Source organism: Triticum urartu, chromosome 1A (genome assembly GCF_056163025.1).
Source record: "Triticum urartu cultivar PI428250 chromosome 1A, HENAU_Tu73, whole genome shotgun sequence".
In the NCBI taxonomy this organism is placed as follows: Eukaryota; Viridiplantae; Streptophyta; class Magnoliopsida; order Poales; family Poaceae; genus Triticum; species Triticum urartu.
In genome coordinates, this window is record NC_141873.1 from 259,575,710 (window position 1) to 259,584,307 (window position 8,598).

Below are 8,598 nucleotides of genomic sequence, written 5' to 3' on the forward strand. Positions count from 1 at the left end.
TATAGTGTTATATCCATGGCTCACGCTCATGTATTGCGTGAAAGTTGAAAAGGTTTGAGAACATCAAAAGTATGAAACAATTGCTTGCCTTGTCATCGGGGTTGGGCATGATTTGAATATTTTGTGTGGTGAAGATGGAGCATAGCCAGACTATATGATTTTGTAGGGATAACTTTCTTTGGCCATGCTATTTTGAAAATACATGATTGCTTTATTACTATGCTTGAAGTATTATTATCTTAATGTCAAATGATAGACTATTGCTTTGAATCACTCGTGTCTTAATATTCATGCCATGATTAGATTACATGATCAAGATTATGCTAGGTAGAATTCCACATCAAAAATTATCTTTTTTATCATTTACCTACTCGAGGACGAGCAGGAATTAAGCTTGGGGATGCTGATATGTCTCCGTCATATCTATAATTTTTGATTGTTCCATGCCAATATTATACACTTTCATATACTTTTGGCAACATTTTATACTATTTTTTGGGACTAACATATTGATCCAGTGCCCAGTGCCAGTTCTTGTTTGTTGCATATTTTTTGTTTCGCAGTAAATCCATATCAAACAGAGTCCAAACGGGATAAAAATGACGGAGATTTTTTTTGGAATATATGTGATTTTTTGGAAGAAGAATCAATGCGAGACGATGCCCGAGGGGGCCATGAGGCAGGGGGGCGCGCCCCAGGGGGTCAGGCGTGCCCTGGGCCCTCATGGCCACCCTGTAAGGTGGTTCATGCCCTTCTTTCGCCGCAAGAAAGCTAATATCCGGATAGAGATCGTGTTAAAATTTCAGCCCAATCGGAGTTACGGATCTCCGGGAATATAAGAAATGGTGAAAGGGCAGAATCGAAGAACGCAGAAACAGAGAGAGATGGAGAGACAGATCCAATCTCGGAGGGGCTCTCGCCCCTCCCATTCCATGGAGGCCATGGACCAGAGGGGAAACCCTTCTCCCATCTAGGGAGAAGGTCAAGGAAGAAGAAGGAGGAGGGGGGCTCTCTCCCCCTCGCTTCCGGTGGCGCCGGAACGCCGCCGAGGGCCATCATCATCATCGCGATCTTCACCAACACCACCGCCATCTTCACCAACATCTCCATCACCTTCCCCCATCTATCTACAGCGGTCTACTCTCCCGCAACCCGCTGTACCCTCTACTTGAACATGGTGCTTTATGCTTCATATTATTATCCCATGATGTGTTGCCATCCTATGATGTCTGAGTAGATTTTCATTGTCCTATCGGTTGTTGATGAATTGCTATGATTGATTTAATTTGCTTGTGGTTATGTTGCTGTCATTTGGTGCACATCATATGAGTGCGCGCGTGGATCACACCATAGGGTTAGTTGTATGTTGATAGGACTATGTATTGGAGGGCAAGAGTGACAGAAACTTCAACCTAGCATAGAAATTGATGCATATGGGTTTGAAGGGGGACCAATATATCTTAATGCTATGGTTGGGTTTTACCTTAATGAACGTTAGTAGCTGCGGATGCTTGCTAATAGTTCCAATCATAAGTGCATAGAATTCCAAGTCAGGGATGACATGCTAGCAGTGGCCTCTCCCACATAAAACTTGCTATCGGTCTAGTAAAGTAGTCCATTGCTTAGGGGCAATTTCGCAACACCTACCACCACTTTTCCACACTTTCTATATTTATTTTATTGTTTCTTTATCTAAACAGCCCCTAGTTTTTATTTACGTGCACTTTATATTCTTGCAAACCTATCCAAAAACACCTACAAAGTACTTCTAGTTTCATACTTGTTCTACGTAAAGTGAACGTTAAGCGTGTGTAGAGTTGTATCGGTGGTCGATAGAACTTGAGGGAATATTTGTTCTACCTTTAGCTCCACGTTGGGTTCGACACTCTTACTTATCGAAAGAGGCTACAATTGATCCCCTATACTTGTGGGTTATCACCACCCCCTTTTCATTCTCCTCTCTTCTCCTTCTCATCTTCTCCTTCCTCATGACGCACCAGCCCTCGCGAGCTCCGCCACCGCCGACCTTCGTCTTCTTCATCAACTCCGGCCGCTGCATCGCCCTGAACGATACAGAAACGCCGCGACACTCCTCCACTGTCAGCTAGCGTCAGTAAATCTCCCCCTTCCCTTTTCTTGGATCTGTTTTTTAGGGTTTCGGTGTTTGTCGGCGTTCTTTATTGCTCTTCCTTCTTCTTGTTAGATCGCGTAGCTTTGATCTGAAAGCAATGTAAATCCTGTGCGGTAGTAGTTTAGCACCCGCTTTTGATATTAGAACATATCTTCTTTGCGATAGATCTCTTCTAGGGCATCTCCACTTTTCTGCTGCTGGCTCTGTAGGTTTAGAATTTATTTCCCTTTTCTGAACAGCTGTATATCCGAATTTATAGCTTCAACCCATGGAACCTGTTTGTCCTAACACTTAGAAAATTTTGCTCTTGATAGATCTTAAATATCCTAGTCATGGCGGCTTCTTCTCCCAGCTTATCGTTACTTCATATATCATTAGCCCTCTCTTAAGCCGCCATTCTGAACATGCGCTGAAATTTTTAACTTGTAATCTCACCAACTAACTTGAGCCGGCAAATTATTTCTTTCCTTTAGGTTGTCCTTTCACCATGCCGCCAAAGACAGTTACCACCTGTAACTGGGTTCCCTCCATCGTCACTAAGAGCACTTTGAAGGGTTTTGTTACCGTTGGATATTTACCAGAGAAAAGTGTCATGCATTACCGTGCTCCTGACCCGGGCGAAGAGAGACCTACTTCGTCGGTCCGAACTAAGGAATCTGTTAGAAATGTTTTGAAATGGATATTGTTCTCTCTTTGATCAGGGATTGCTATATGAAAAGAAGTGGAGTTTGAAAAAGGGAACGGAATGCTCAAACTGGAACTGCTAGAGGAACGAATTTTCAATAGCATAACTTGGGCTCCTAGAATATGGCGCCCTTGGGACAATCTATTTGATTGCAGGGTTTTGTTCCGAAGCAAAGATATCCGCGGAGGCCGGTTCGTTCGTCCTATTCTGATATTCAGGACTTGTTTTGGTAGATGAGGAGGGAATTGTTAGAGCAGACGTTCCTTTTAGAAGAGCAGAATCCAAATATAGTGTTGAACAAGTAGGTGTAACGGTGGAGTTCTATGGTGGCGAACTTAATGGAGTAAGTTATTCTGATCCTGCTACTGTAAAAAAATATGCGAGGCGTTCTCAATTAGGGGAAATTTTTGAATTAGACCGGGCTACTTTGAAATCTGATGGTGTTTTTCGCAGCAGTCCATTCTTTGACTCTTTTTCTTTCTTTATATGGGAAATTATCCCAAATGACAAATGAATAGGTGTGGAAGTTATAATTGTAAATAAACCAGGATCGAATCTATGGAAGCATTGGTTTATACGTTCCTTTTAGTTTCGACTTTAGGGATAATTTTTTTCGCTATCTTCTTCCGAGAACCACCTAAGGTTCCACCAACTCCAACTAAAAGAATAAAATAATTTCATTTAAGTAAGAAGTCCCCCTATCTGGGAGACTTCTTACTTAAATTAGTCTCCGTGTTCTTCGAATGGATCTCTTAATTGTTGAGAGGATCGAACTTCCATTTATTTGTTGAATAGACAGTTGAACTGAGAATACCATAGCTATACTTAAGAGTAAAACACTAGGAAAAGCCCATATGCGACGAAGATTTTTTGTTGCTGTCGGAATAAGAATAAGGCCAAATCCCATTGACATAATAACTGGAAGTGGGAGAAGAGGGATTACCCATGCATATTGATATGTATGTTCCATAAGAAAAGAAATTGCAATTTTTACTTCAATTTTTACTTCAATTTTTCTATAAAATTGTTTCCGATTCACCAAACCAATTCTTATCTCTTTCTGAAAGAATAAATAAAAAGAATAAGAATCATTCTATGAAAGAATGAAGAGATTTTATCCATAATACAACTCCTAAATTGATTTTTGATCGACCTATTTAATCTGATTCTCGTTAGAATTAAGTAGTCCTTACTTTAGTGTATGTAGGTAACATAAGATGTACGATAAAAAAATGTATAATAATTAGTAAGTCTTGATATTCTTTCGTGGAGTCCCTTCTTGAATCTTAGATTGAAAAAAAAAAGAATGCGACCTCAGCCAAAGGACGGTGAAGTTATTGTGTTCACTGATCATATGAACCGGGGCCTCTCGCCGCCCGACTCTAAGTTCTTTAGGGATGTCCTGCACCTCTTCAAACACCAGCCGTAAGATATTGGACCCAACTCCATATCAAACATCTGTACCTTTCAAGTTTTCTGTGAGTTATACCTTCAAGAAGAGCCTAGTGTTGAGCTTTTTAGGGAATACTTCTACCTGAACCGGCAAAACGAGTTCACAAACGGGCCCAACCTGGAACTTGGTGGAATTTCAATTCAACACAGAAGAGATGCCATTTTCCCTCAAGCAGCTTTGCCGAGTCACCCCAAGGACTGGAACCAAACATGGTTCTAATGAAAAGATATCTCGTCGTCTGATGAAAATCACTTGTCGGGTTATCGTGTTGAACGTCTCGACTCAAGTTATCAACTCCCTGATAAACTTACCGCCGTCGAACGCAAGAAACTCGCTCCTACAATCAGAAAAGAAAAAGCCTTGATAGGAAACAGTTTAACTGGAGTCGATTTAATCCGCTGTTGGGTCGCATGGCGGATCATACCCTTAAGCCGCAGACCCAGCTTAATGTGTACTTATATTGGAGGAACAGATGATCCCTTACACCACAGCTCTCTGCGTATGACTGAAGAGGGCATCATTAAAATGGCAACAATGCTTGTAAATAGCAAATTTGAAGACTGCAACAAAGTGGGCTTGAATCCTTTCTGCAAGCTTAACCTGCCGCCAGATGTAAGTCTCTTTATTTTATTTTACCTTACTTCATCACCCAAACGTTGCGTGAACTCAAATATGGTATTCTTCCGTAGGCTAAATCTGACTTCTGGAAGGCAAAATATGACCATGAGGTTGCCAAAAAGGCTAGGGCTACCACGAAAGCCGCCAAAAAGACCATCAGGAGATCTAGGAAGAAACCAAGCGCCTCGGATCTACTTAAGCTGGACGAAACCTCTAAGTCAGAGGTAGCCCTTGACTCTTTTGGCTTGTTTTTCAACCACCTTATTAACACTGACTATTGCCAGGATGACACGGGAGCCAGCCAAGCAGTTGAAGAAGAGGTAAGTATCATTTCCTCCGACTCAGAACCTTTACGAAGGCAGAAACTTCGGCGGGTAACCCAGGAAGTAAGGTTTTCACACCCCTTAGCTCATTTAGACCCTCACTTTCTTTTGAAACGACAGGAACACGAGAGCCGCCGCCAGACCCGGACCAGTGGAGGTGAAGATTTATCCTCCGGCTTACCAAACACTCCTCGAAAACGTCAAAATGAGGTTCTTTTTTTACCTCAACTCTTTTATTTACGGGCAGGTTTTTGTTTTCGTTAACCACTCAATTCCTTTGACTTATTTTTGCAGGAGATTTCCTACTCTTCCTCTGGCGATTCATCGCAGACTCAACTGTCGGCTTTCAAGACTGTTCCTGGGTAAGAATAATTATCTTTCTTTTGTACCTATATATCTTCATCATTATGTTGACTTGTCCAAATTCTTTTTAGCAGTCAAGCAAAGCCCAACAAGAAAGCAAAGGTGACAAAACCGGCCGAGGATCCTAAAGCCGCTAAACCGGACCAGCCAACCTATGCACCAGAAAACTCTGAACCCAGAAGATCCTGCTCCCAATGCTCAACCTAAGATGCCTGAGTTGTCTGTTGATGAAACCAATATTGACCCATCAACTACTAAACCGTCAAGCTCAGTTAACCCGCCAGAGACTCATGCTGATGACGTTTTAATCACTGGCACCGGATTTACTAAGCCGGGGAATCCAACTGTACTAGCGAGACATTCTGCCAAACAAGAAGTCATGGAAAGACGGAAAGTGAGGTTTGATGTCTCCCACTATGCTCAATTGAGTAATAGTGAAGTATTATCTGGTTATCTCAGTCAAGTACACTCCAGCCGTGACTTGGAAATTGAGATGGTCAAACAGATGCACCTGAAGTATGAGGTACGTCCTCCGGCTTATATAAGTTATATCTCCTGCCAGCCCCCAAGTCTTCTGATTATGATAAGATTTAATAATATGTAGACTTAAAAACTTAGAAGCTTCTGTCATAGACTCCCTCCAAGTCCGGTTTAAAACTAAACCGGATACTGATAGTAGCATAATTTTGCATTTGTAGTCCCCAAGGGCCGGTTTAATCAGTATGAATGAGCCGGTCCTATTGATCATTGTAAAAGAACATAACTGACCTGTATAGCCCCCATGAGTCGGCTGAGACTGTTGAAATGGCATCATTGAAATGGCAACAATGCTTGTAAATAGCAAATTTGAAGACTGCAGCAAAGTGGGATTGAATCCTTTCTGCAAGCTTAACCCGCCGCCAGATGTAAGTCTCTTGATTTCTTTTACCTTACTTCATCACCCAAACATTGCATGGACTCAAATATGTTATTCTTCCGCAGGCTAAATCTGACTTCCGGAAGGCAAAATATGACCATGAGGCTGCCAAAAAGGCTAGGGCTGCTGCGAAAGCCGCCAAAAAGACCATCAGGAGATCTAGGAAGAAACCAAGCGCCTCTGACGTGCTTAAGCTGGACAAAACCTCTGAGTTGGAGGTAGCCCTTGACTCTCTTGGCTTGTTTCTCAACCACCTTATTGACACTGACTATTGCCAGGATGACACGGGAGCCAGCCAAGCGGTTAAAGAAGAGGTAACTATCATTTCCTAGATCTGATTGAAGAGGGCATCATTGAAATGGGCAATCATCTGCACTGTTGACAGCTCACCCGGCTCATCTTTAGGAAGAGACAAGCAATATGCATTAGCCCCCAAGTGACAAGTGTTGTTGCTAGCAAAGCACTTGCGACTTTAGAAAAGCCATTTTCGTTGAAAATTGCGTTGACAGACATTAGCCCCCAAGTGCCAAGTGGTTTCGCTTGCAAAGTGCTTGGGACTTAACTGTTGTAATCCGCCTTGAAATATGTTTGATAAATCTGTGCTGCCTGCAGGCTGCTACCTCTGAATTGGAAACTCAACTAAACAATGCCAAGACTCGGCTGGCGGCTCAGGAAACTGAGACCCAGAAGGCTGAATCAAAATTCCAGTTTAGTGTGTCTGAATCAGAAAAATTGAAGACCAGCTTTACTGCGGATAAAGAGGCTTGGGCTAAGGAAAAGACTGGCCTAATACAGCATGCTGAGAAAGCAGAGGCGGCTCTTGAGGAAGTTACCACTAAACTCACTGGTTTAAAACACTGTGTGTCTCAGATGGTTTCTGCTATCTTCGGTAAGTCACCTTTCTATTTATCCAAAATGAGTATTTGTTGTCATAATGTAAGCCGCCATTTGACCAACTTTTAACTTACTCAGGTCCCAGGAGCAGCAAACCTTAGCCAAGACACACTGGTGAAGCTCAAGGTGGTCTATACTCTTGTTGAGCAACTATACACCGGAGCTCAGCGGACTCTCGCTACTATCTCCCCAATGAATCAAGGGCCAAACCTGTTAAGTGATGTCTTGAAGAAACTGTCCATCTTGCCCACCAGGTTTCAATAAATCAAACGGTCTTGTGCTAGAGCCGGAGCTGTAACAGCCTTGAGCCGTGCCAAAGCATGGGTACCTGAACTAGACCCGGCAGATGTAGCTAGTGGGTATCCTAGTTTGAAGGAAGATGGAACCTCTTTTGATCAGCAAGACTTTGCCGCCTGTGTCAAAGAAATTCTTCCTCATGCAACAGTCATCGCTGAAGAGACCAATCTTTCCAAGTACCAGCCGGCTTATGATAAAGATAATCAGAAGATGCAGACGCCTGCATATAAAGTGATGGACTTAATTCCGCCGATTCGTAAGCACACTTTTGCCCCTGATATTGACCCGTCCAATCTGATTGACGACGAGGCTAAATTCTTCGCCTTGCGTGGCTTTGACTGGTCCAAACCAAACTTCCAGACGGTGGAGGAGGAAGAAGAACCGACAAGGGATGGACCGGAGGCCTCACGTCAGCAAGATCAAGAAGAGTGAACCGCCAGGCGGTTGAAAAGACGTTAAGTCTTCATAAAACACTTGATCTTATGTTGGCTCATGGAGTTATGTAATAGAGTAGTTAAAACTTTGAATCGGTCGTGCCATCGTGCACGTTTTTTGTTTTCCGTAACACTGATGATCCTATGATTTAAAGAACCACTCTTTGTATGATAATCTTTGACTTATGTAGATGTTTATTATACCCCTGCACACAAAGAAAAAACATAAGGGCCCTAGCGGCTTACCGCCGGACGGGTCATGATACCCTATAAAAGCCACTGGGGACAAATAGTCCATAACCATGGCCAATCTGATAACTGTTAAGAAAACAACATACCTGTGATATTGGATCACGCTGTTGGTTTACCAAGCTAGTGTAATAAGGGTGATAACCCAAAATTTGAGCACTAGTAATTATCATTTATTGCCCGCTTATGAACAAAAGCCAGACCGGGTTAATAAACACCGGATATTATCGTATCC